Here is a 12,107-nt window from a genome sequence, read left to right as displayed (position 1 = left end):
ACCTGTACAATATATACAGTATACATATACAATTCTAAAACTATATTTATCAAAGCAAATTAAACCTAAACATTGGAAGCCGGTAATATTCAATTCTTAAAAATTATTAATGAAGCAATTGAGGTCTACCTCAATGTTTAAGCCTCTCAGAAAAAGACATTTTAAACAAGAAAATCACATACCCGATTCGAACCCCTCCAAGATGGAAACACACAGTCTATCCCTCAAAACTGTAATAGAGTGGGATCTTGGTGATGTTTTTCTTTAAAATGTAGGGAAATGCTATGATATTTAAAACCCTTCTTGATGTTAGCTAAATGCTCAGCAGAGAAAATGAGAAGAAAACACACTACCAATGCCACAATCGAAAATATGTAGGCAAAAAAGCACTATTGTCCTGATGGTCTTTCCTCCTTCTGTTACACGACCTATGCGGGCCCCTGCTTGAGGATATAAAAGATACAAAAGATTTACATACTTTCCACCATGGGGATTTTTATACGAGGCCTACCAAATCAAAGACAGTGAGACTTGTTCTCTGTTTCTCTTTTGTTACGCCTTTGAACCTTGATCGTGTCCTGAAGAAGCCTCACGGCGAAATGCGTAGATGCACAAGGGCTCACTGTACCAATTGTATCAGCTTCTATGTTTTTTATCTTTTTGAACATAGTGTTTATATATTGTAATTTTTTCAAATAAATATTTTGACTTTAATTTCTCCACCTCTTCATTGTTTCCATGCCTACAAAGTCCGGTTTTTGGCTACTTTTATAGAATCCTCTTTTTTGCCTAAATGCTCAGCAATACAAATTTTCAATAACCTTTTTGTTCGCTCCACATAAAATAACCCACATGGGCACCACAACAGGTATACCACATATAAAATAACCCACATGGGCACCACAACAGGTATACCACATATGAGGAGTTACAAGTGATGAACTAATTTATCTCAAATGTTTCATCATCCTTGTTCATAATGCTGGTCATACCCCTATTATTTACTCTCACTCATTCTACAGCATATACATTTTCTACATGAATAGAACCCCTTCAGATTAATTTTTAATGTTTGTTGGACCCACCTGGATACTAAACTGAATCGTTGTTTTTGGATTATTTTATGGACTTTTTGTTCTAAAATTATACATATATATTTTCACTTGTCACGGGGTGATAATATAATATTCTACTCCTGGAGGAGCTGCAGAGTTCCACAGCAGAGAATAGAGTATCTGTACATAGGACCACAATAAGCCGTACGCTCCATAGAGTTGGGCTTTATGGCAGAGTGGCCAGAAGAAAGACATTACTTTCAGCAAAAAAACAAAATGGCACGTTTTGAGTTTGCGAAAAGGCATGTGGGAGACTCCCGAAATGTATGGAGGAAGGTGCTCTGGTCTGATGAGACTAAAATTGAACCTTTTGGCCATCAAAGAAAACGCTATGTCTGGCGCAAACCCAACACATCACATCACCCAAAGAATACCATCCCCAAAGTGAAACATGGTGGTGGCAGCATCATGCTGTGGGGATGTTTTTCAGCAGTCAGGACTGGGAAACTGGTCAGGGTTGAGGGAAAGATGGATGGTGCTAAATACAGGGATATTCTTGAGCAAAACCTGTAGCACTCTGTGTGTGATTTGAGGCTAGGACGGAGGTTCACCTTCCAGCAGGACAATGACCCCAAACACACTGCTAAACCAACACTTAAGTGGTTTAAGGGGAAACATGTAAATGTGTTGGAATGGCCTAGTCAAAGCCCAATAGAAAATCTGTCAAAAAGATTGCTGTTCACAAGCGCAAACCATCCAACTTGAAGGAGCTGGAGCAGTTTTGCAAGGAGGAATGGGCAAAAATCCCAGTGGTAAGATGTGGCAAGCTCATAGAGACTTATCCAAAGCGACTTGGAGCTGTTATAGCCGCAAAAGGTGGCTCCACAAAGTATTGACTTTAGGGGGGTCAATAGTTATGCACATTGACTTTTTCTGTTATTTTGTCTTATTTGTTGTTTGCTTCACAATAAAAAAAAAAAAAAAAAATCTTCAAAGTTGTGGGCGTGTTCTGTAAATTAAATGATGCAAATCCTCAAATAATCCATGTTAATTCCAGGTTGTGAGGCAACAAAACACGAAAAATGCCAAGGGGGGTGTATATATGTTTTAAGCCGGCCAATAATGTTTAGGAGTACACAATCCCAGTATACCAGTTCAGAAACTTCTCCTGCTTGGTGTCATGGGGTTGATGAGTTGTATTTTTTTTGCCACGGTCAGCCGGGAGAGCCACAAGTATTGTCCTGTGTATAAACGAGGCCCATCGATCATCTCAGAGCCAACAGAGAAGAATGACCGCCAAGTCTAGAGGGCCTGACCGATCTCTGGCCTTCTGTGTGAACACACTGACATACAACCTCGATCACCTCTCCCGTCCCCCCCCCACAGTCAAGTCAGGATGGATGCAGCAATCTGCGCAACATGGCAATCACTAACATTATCTCCTCACTCATTAAAGTAATTGATGATAACGAACTCGTCATTTTATAGGCAGTGGGGGAGCTGTTTAGAGGTGAAGTTGCACTTCTTCATAGTTATTGTACAGGCTGAGAATCTAAATCACTCAGCGAGGTCCCATCATGCTGAAATATTTCTTTCAGGAGTTCAGATATGCAGATTAGGATTTTAAAACGCAAGTCTAACCTTGCAATTAAAAATGAAACGGAATAAATTAAAGGGATGCTACCTCCAGGAGAAGCGTTGCCTTCCGGCACGTCTCCAAGCAACAGGTTGAAAATAGTCGGTGAACGCAGGAGGTACTGCAACCGTGCGAAAGTCGGGAGACTCTGCCTTGATTGTTTCATGCTGAGGAGGGACGGGTCTCACACAGAGATGAAAAAAAAAAAAAAAAAAAACAATCTTTCCACTTTTCCTTCTATGACAAGGAGTCACATTTGTAAAATTTTAATGAGAATAGTCTGATTTAAAGGGTATGTGTGATCCATTAAAAATTTTATTTGGATACAAAAGCTGAACTCTGGATTAAAAAAAATAAAACCCCACCTCTCATCCTTTTCCCTTACCTTGTAAAAAGGCTCTCCATATTATTATTATTTTTTATTTATTACAGGTACTTACAGTATATAGCGCTGTCAATTTATGGAGAGCTTTACATAGATATTCTCCATATACCTTTATTTCTGCAGTCTAGTGATGCCATTGACCCTTTCCCAGGGCCCACAGGAAGTCGATTGAAGGATGTAGGTCATGAGTGGACCTCAGAGCAGTAGGTCTGCAGGAGACAGTGCTTTACTGCTCCTTCTCAATGAATAAATTGGCTCATCAAAAACTATGCACTCCATGTGTGGCTGATCTCAGAACTTGTTAAGAAACTGAGCACTCCCCCCTTGTGGCTGACTTATGTACATATCACTATATTTAATAAAATGTAATAAAATTAAAACATATGATACAACAAGCATTTAAAAATGTGAAATTCACAAAAAACAATACTTTAAGACATTAAAAAAAAACTGAATATACTCTATATTTCCCCTTGTATTGCACAGCAGGTCTAGTAGTTAAATGGTTTGATTTATTCATTTCAAGGCTTTTTTATTTATTTAATTAGAAAGCTTTTGTACACAATCGTCCAGTAAGGAAGGTGGTGTTGCAAAAGGTACCATCTGAATTAAAAGAGCAAACCAGTTGACATGGCAACTCAGGGAAGAAATACAGGTAGCAATCCATCAATGAGATGGTGTCACAGGCCCAACTGGGACAGGGACTTTTGGAGGGGACTAGGGGCTTGCCTTCTACCCACTGATTATGGCCCATGGAGGAGACCGGGGACAATGGAGGGCCTGTCAAGCATTCAGGATTATCCTCCGACACACTTTGAATGATTAACTTCTTAACAAGTCTCCCCTGTGGACCTTCAGGATAGAAAAGGTGTCTAAATGATCAAGAACATATTTGTCTTCCATATGCAGGATGAATTCCCTATATCTACAACCTGTTACTGTAGAGCAGCCTTTCTCAACCTTTTTATCCCAGAGGAACCCCTAAAGTAACTTTTGCAGGTCTCGGGGAACCCTTACTAAAACAAACTCATCGAGGGTCAATAGGAAAATTGTCCCTTACGTTGATGGCCAGTAGGAGGTTTGAACCCCCCCTCAGTGGTGGTCAGAATGCTGGCTCCACCAAATTACATTGTCCCTGGAACTATGCAGGCATCATTAAATAGGAGGTAAAACAGCAAAAGCCCAAGAAACTCCTAGCAATAGCTGAAGGAACCCTGGTTGAGAATCACTGCCGTAGAGCATCTTGTGTTATCTTAGCCATGAGCCAAGAACTGGTGTCCTCATATGCTGTAAGACCTTCTGACAAGGCTATTTTACTGGCTGATCCACCAATGATTTTTTACATATTGGAGGTGTTATTCCCACAACTTGTTTGCCACGGTGCACATTGCATGTTATCCTGGCCATATACGATGTTTTTTTTATTCCAGTCTCCTTATGGGATCAAGTTTTACAGTTCATCTAGTTCTGTGGACTCCAATCCTACATAGCACTGTTGTAATGTAATGTTAACCTCTCACCTACTATTTCAGTTGAGTCTCTCCACATTGGTGCTTCATCTTTAATTTTGTAGTGCTTACCTCAGGAGGGGTAGATGGAATGACAGGTTCTCCCATGGTGGTAATACAGAGGCTGCCAGTCACAAGCACTCTTACTTGCTCACTGACAATACAAGCTCAGTCTAGGCCAGGGGATGTCTTTTTAGAATTTTGCTGAAGGTAATAGGGAATGCCAGTACAGTATAGTTAGAACCCTATAAGAGCAGTCCCAGTCCATTTGGTATCCTCTGGCTTCTAATTCCCTTTCAGAACAAGCACACCCAAGCGTCCACTGCAAAGGCCTACTCACAATGTCCAAGCTGTCTGCCACCCAGCATCCACTTGACACTCTACTGTAAGGTAAGGGGAGGTAAAAGATCAGTCTCCAGACCATGATTACAGGCTGATGTTCTCCAGGAAAATGTCCTTAGCAACTCTTTTCCAGGTCTTCAGCCCAGCAGCTACTGAGGGCCAAACTGCAACTCTTCTCTACACTGGCTGCCTCCCAGGGGCAGTAGCCCAAGGAGCACTGAAACCCACCCTGAAGAGTAAAAGACACCACTGCCCAGGCCTCCCAAACATTTATCACCTTCCTAACTCCCTTCTGGATGACCCCTTCCCTACAGTGAAACCAACAACTAAATTTACTCTAACAACCAGTAGGCAGGTACAGTCTACTTTCTCTACTGTAGGTGGCACTCGCCCGCAGCGGCACTGCCATTGTAGAGAAAGTCAAGAGGAACATGGTTCCTCTATTGCTTCCTTGGTCACTGGGGAAGTCTATTGGATTTGATGTTGCTGCCCATGTGACCCTGGCAGCCATATTGGGTTAGGCAGAGCCTATTTAAGACCCTGGCTCCCAGGGTTGGGGCACATTTGTGAGTGTGTAGAGTAGGGACAAATACTCCATCTGTTAGGGACAGAATTAGCAGCAGGGAAAGGTTCCTGACGAGGAGGGAAAGCATAGAGTTGGCAATTTCTCTGGGGCCCCTTCATGCTTCGGCACAAGACAGACAGGCCGCATTCTGCCTCTCCTAACTGGTGCTGTCATTTTGGCTGTCAGTTTGGCTGAAACCTGCTGTCTGCACGCTGTTGGAATCCATGTTCCTGGTTGGGTTGTCTTCCCTGCGGGTTTACTGTGAACTATTTTTTGCATTACTTCAGTACAAATTCTTGCATGGTACTTGGACTGTGTGTGTGTTATTGCTACTGCACCACTCTGCACCCCACCTACAAACCTAACTAGAGGGGGGGTGTAGCGTCACATATGGCGACCCATCACATTTGGCTACCCGCTGGAGTGTGCATGCGCCATATGCAACATATGCGTTCCCAGGGCTTTTTTTCAGGGGGAACTTGGTGGTAACTCGGTTCCACCACCCCTGGCTCAGACCCTTGGGGGGGGGGGGGCCTGCTGACCACAATCACTTGTAAATACAGAAGTCCGGTTTCTGTGTTTACAAGTGACAGCTCTGCACTCTGTGTGTAACCGCCCTGAACTCTGCCCTCTGTATGTAATGCAATCCTGGTATTTAATGCCCCTTTAGGACCCTCCTACTGTTTGTGAAATTTGCCTGACCACACCCACTATTTGATGTGATTTGGAGGGTGTGTGTTGGGTGGATGGGTTTTGGGGGGCCATGGTTGAGTTCCAGCACCTATTGTTTGAGAAAAAAAGCCCTGTGCGTTCCAACACTTTTACGACAAAACAGCACACTAACGGGCTCAACCCCTAAGTCCTTCTTCTTTTTAAATCGTCAGATAATGTCACGGAAGTGACGTTACAGACAAGCTCTTCTTCTGTATAATTATTGATTGTAAGACACCACTTTGCAACAGGGCCCCATTTGCTTCACACGCCACGCTTCGGGCACGGCCTCGCTTCGCTCGGCATAATTATAATCTAGCTCTATGTCCACTTGGATGGTGGGGGCTTGAACCTGGAGTTAGGGGTGGAGCCGGTTTTAGTGTGCTGTTTTGTCGTAAAAGTGTTGGAATGCATATGGCGGCGTCGCCCATGCGTACTCCAGCGGGTAGCCAAATGTGATGGGTCGCCATATGTGACGCTACAGGGGCCATTGTGATGGGGACACCTGATGGGGGGGGGACATAAAAGGGGGCACTGTGATAGGAACACTTGATGTAAGGGGCACTTTGATGGGAAAACTTGATGAAAGGGAGTGCTCTGATGGAGACATCTGATGGAAGGGGGTGCTGTGATGAGGATGCCTGATGTAAGAGGGCATTTTGATGGGGACACCTGATGTAGCGGGAACCTGATTTCAAGGGGCACACTGATAGGGACACCTGATGGAAAGGGGCACCTGATGGAAGACAGCATTTTGATGGGGACACCTAATGGAAGGATGCCCTGATGTCAAGGGGCACTTATATGGGGACACCTGATGGATGGGGGTATTTTGATGGGGACACCTAAAGTGAAGGAGCAGTGGGAACACCTGATCTAAGGGGGCATCTGATGTCAAGGGAACTCTGATGGGGACATCTGATGTACGGAGGCACTTTGATGGGGACACCCGATGGAAAAGGGCACTTTGATGGGGACATCTGATGTACGGAGGCACTTTGATGGGGACACCCGATGGAAAAGGGCACTTTGATGGGGACATCTGATGTACGGAGGCACTTTGATGGGGACACCCGATGGAAAAGGGCACTTTGATGGGGACATCTGATGTATGGAGGCACTTTGATGAGGACACCTGATGTAAGGGAGCACTGTGATGGGGACCTCTTATGCAGGGACACTATGAAGGGGAAACTTGAGGCAAGTAAACATTATTCAAATTCTATGAAATTTGTACATGACCTATTTTTTAATAGACATGAAAATTACTTCATATGTACTGAAGCCATAGCACAAACATGAGATTTGGACCTCTGCTGGAAGAAATGTTTGCTAACTGGACCTCCTGGAATTTGAATCCGTTATACCTGCCCTACAGCAAGCAAAATGAGCATGGCCGCTCGAAATGATAAAAACACAACTTGGTGGGTTGTTTGTTTAGAAAAAAAGGCTTTTTTTTTCCCAAATGCTTCCAGCCTGTTTTTTTAGAACTACTCGTAGCCCTGGCTGAGGAGCTGTCAGGTCAGTCAACATTCAGACGTTGGCCGAGAGAGTCCATCACCGGGGACCCACCGCACTCCGCACAAATCCTCATCCCTTCTACAGAAATGAAGCCTCACCCGCTGGGGACAGCTCGGCTCAGACGGTGTTTGGGAAAAACTGACGAATTGCACATTTTGGTGGTTAGGAGTGATAAGGCCGGAAACAATATCCATTTCTCTGGGCGGAATGTCTTGTGATATTCAGCACCTGCTCAGCCCCAGAATCCTATCAAGAATCTGATTATATCAGATGGAAATGTATTCGGTAAGAGAGTCTACAAAATATTAGGCAATATGCGCGGAAACGGGATGCCGCCTAGACAAGTAATTTATGCAATATGCCACGGCACGGAGTGTGATGTCTGTTAGTAGCATATGTAATAAATGGTGATGTGAGGTGACTTAGAAAGCGCGCGGATTAGGGAGCCGCAGTGAGCGTTGGCTTGCCATGGAACTCTGCTTTATTAGAATCATTTCGTGTCATACAAGTCTATTAGACGAGTTTTATGTCAACAGTTTTGCAGAGGTAATGAATCGCCGCAGGAACTGCAGGCGCTTTGTATATTTTTCCGCCGCGGGGCTCATTCACTAAGAATGACACAAGATGCTAGTTTTATGCTTGTATCTCAATGACTCCAATGATTGCTGGGAATAACCGGGTACTGAAGAGGGGGTCATTCTGGCAGAAATAGTAAATATTTCTCAAAATACTCAACTCTGCCCAACATAGATTATTACTGGAGTCTCAACCACTTGACCCCCCCCGGGCCTTTTCTGGCACTTTCTGTTTACATGTAACAATCAGTAATTTCTTGCTAGAAAATTTAGAACCCCCAAACATTATACAGTGGAACCTCGGATTACGAGTAACGCGGTTTACGAGCGTTTCGCAATATGAGCTGTTCTTTGAAAAAAAATCCTGACTCGCTTTGCGAGCCTGATCTCGCAAGACGAGCAGGATTCAAGCCTCTGGGGTGTGCAGTACCGCATTTGGCCAGAGGGGGCGACGGTGATGCTCGGAACCACTCGGAAACGTTCCCGAGTGTCTCCAAGTGTTTCCGAGTGCCCCCGGCGCCCCCCACACCTCTGGCCACATGCGGTACTGCATAGACAAGCAGTGACTGTGGAGCGGAACCCTGTATTTGCCATAGTAACAACACCTCAAGGGTACCCCAAATGCCAGGGCCCATAATCTGTAGGCAAGAGGCTCACATTCAGTCCCCTCCAAAAGCCTCTATCCCGGGTGAGTTTGTCACACGGATTATCTGAGTTTCCATTATTTCCTATGGGGGAAACTCTCTTTGATATACGAGTGCTTTGGATTACAAGCATTCTTCTGGAAAGAATTATGCTCGTAATCCAAGGTATTACTGTATATATATTTTTTACAGCAGAGGCCCTAGAGAATAAACTGGTGGGTTTTGTGATTTTTTTTTTTATGTCTCATGGTATTTGCACAGAGGTTTTTCAAATGCTATTTGTTTGGAAAAATTCAACTTTTTAAATTTTAACCACTTAGGGCTGCCCACCATAGATATACTGCGGCAGGGCGGCCGCCCTGTGCCAGATCACGTACCTAGTGACACTTCTGGGTCTGGCGTGCGCTAGCGCCACCGGCAACCCGCTGCAGCTGTCGTTATACACAGCGGGAGCCCAGCGGTGGGTACCGTGGACTCAATGTCCGCTGGCACCTGCCGATTACACAGTACACCGTTTACTATGTAAACAAGGCAGATTGTCGTTCTGTCAGAAATGAAGGCATCAATCCTGTGTTCCTGCAAAGGAACACTGATCTTTGCCTTCCCCTAATCAAAGCACTTCCCCCACAGTAATTAAGCACAACCTAGGCACACAGTTAACCCTTCAATCGCCCTTGATGTTAACCCCCCTCCCAGCCTTAGTGTCATTAGTACAGTGACAGTGCATATTTTTAGCACTGATCACCGTATTAGTGTCACTGGTCCCCAAAAAGTGTCAAAAGTGTCAGTTAGTGTCCAAGTTGTCTGCTGCAATATCACAGTCCCGCTATAAGTCGTTGATCGCTGCCATTGCTAGTAAAAAAATAAGAAAAATAAAAATATCCTATAGTTTGTAGACGCTATAAGTTTTGCGCAAAAAAAATCAATACTCGCTTATTGAGATTTTTTTTTTACCAAAAATATGTAGCAGAAAACATATTGACCTAAATTTATGAAGAAATGTTATTTTTTGTTTTATTGGATATGTTTTGTAGCAGAAAATAAAAAATATTGTTTTTTTTAATTGTCAGTCTTTTTTTGTTTATATAAAAAAAAAAAAAAAACACATATGTGATTAAATACCACCAAAAGAAAAGTTCTATTTGTGGGAAAAAGACGAAAATGTTATTTGGGTACAGTGTCACACGAACGCACAATTGTCAGTGACAATTGTGGCAACGCAGTGCCGTACAGCAAAAAATGCCCTGGTCATGAAGGGGGGTAAATCTTCTGGAGCTGGTGTGATTAATGCAAAAAAAAAACACAATACATAACCCCATTTTTTGGAAAAATATAAAAGATAATGTTACCCCAAGTTAATAGATACCAAATATGTCACTCTTTAAAATTGCGCACGCCCTTGCAATGGCGACAAACGCCGTAACTTTTATTATCCATAAGCAACGCTTTAAAAGCCTTTACTGGTTACCACTTTATATTTACACAGGAGGTCTGGTGCTAGAATTACTGCCTATGATCTGATGGGAACCAAGTCTAATGCAAAGTGTAATAGCAGAAGAGGGACTAAATACCCTCCCAGCAGCCACCATCAGGTGGATACTGATTACAGGAATCTTCTGGCTGCTGGGAGACACCCGCTGTTGGACACCGGAACTACAACCCCCCACTGTGGGAAGCACAGTGCGGAAGTCAGGGTAGGTCCTTTTCTGGATTCTGCGGTGGTCCTAGATGCCACCATCCTGGATCAACATCATGCATTTCTTTGGTGCCATCAGGCCAGTCACCAGCACCATAGCAATGATTAAGACCATGAGTCCTTGCCACTTAGTATCATTGATTGTTATGGTGCTGGTGGCTGGCCTGCCTACACAATGCAAATATAAGACAAGTTACAAGTTGCTGTAAGCCCGTAATATAATGTAGTGGGCCAGATGTGGCCCACAGTCCGTAGTTTGGAGAACCCTGCCCTTAGCTACTAAATGTTTCAAAATGTCCTTTAAGTGACATAAACTTTTTGTAATAGCTGCTCCTTATCCAAGAATTTATCTTATGGGGCAGATACTGCACCAGCAAGCCTGATTTCAGCTTTCAGTTGGTGTGCAGCAACTTCCCATCAGGTTTCAACAGCACTACTGAGAAATACACTATATTACCAAAAGTATTGGGACGCCTGCCTTTACACGCACATGAACTTTAATGGCATCCCAGTCTTAGTCAGTAGGATTATGCATTGACCACCCTTTGCAGCTATAAAAGCTTCAACTCTTCTGGGAAGGCCGTCCACAAGGTTTAGGAGGGTGTCTATGGGAATGTTTGACCATTCTTCCAGAAGAGCATTTGTGAGGTCAGGCACTGATGTTGGACAAGAAGGGCTGGCTCGCATTCTCAGCTCTAATTCATCCCAAAGGAGTTCTATCGGGTTGAGGTCAGTTCCTCCACCCCAAACTCGCTCATCCATGTCTTTATGGGCCTTGCTTTGTGCACTGGTCCAATTCATTTGGTGGAGGTGGGGATTATGGTGTGGGGGGGAGGGGGGATTAAGGTGTGGGGTTGTTTTTCAGGGGTTGGGTTTGGCCCCTTAGTTCCAGTGAAGGGAACTCTAAAGGCGTCAACATACCAAGACATTTTGGACAATTTCATACTCCCAACTTTGTGGGAACAGTTTGGGGACGGCCCCTTCCTGTTCCAACATGACTGCGCACCAGTGCACAAAGCAAGGTCCATAAAGACATGGATGAGTTTGGGGTGGAGGAACTTGACTGGCTTGACCTCAACCCCATTGAACACCTTTGGGATGAATTAGAGTGGAGACTGAGAGCCAGGCCTTCTCATCCAACATCAGTGCCTGACCTCAAAAATGCTCTTCTGGAAGAATGGTCAAACATTCCCCTAGACACACTCCTAAACCTTGTGGATGGCCTTCCCAGAAGAGTTGAAGCTGTTATAGATGTAAAGGGTGGAGCCAACTTAATATTGAACCCTACGGACTAAGAGTGGGATGTCATTAAAGTTCATGTGCGTGTAAAGGCAGGCGTCCCAATACTTTTAATAATATAGTGTATATGGTTGATTTATTTTTCATTTTTTTTTTTGTTTTGTTTTTTATTATATTCCAGTACATTTTTTTCCCATTATCACTGTAATTGTAACATTTATCCTTAGACG

The sequence above is a fragment of the Aquarana catesbeiana genome, linkage group LG07 (assembly GCF_042186555.1).
Source record: "Aquarana catesbeiana isolate 2022-GZ linkage group LG07, ASM4218655v1, whole genome shotgun sequence".
Taxonomy (NCBI): Eukaryota; Metazoa; Chordata; class Amphibia; order Anura; family Ranidae; genus Aquarana; species Aquarana catesbeiana.
Note: the sequence above shows the minus strand (reverse complement) of the source record.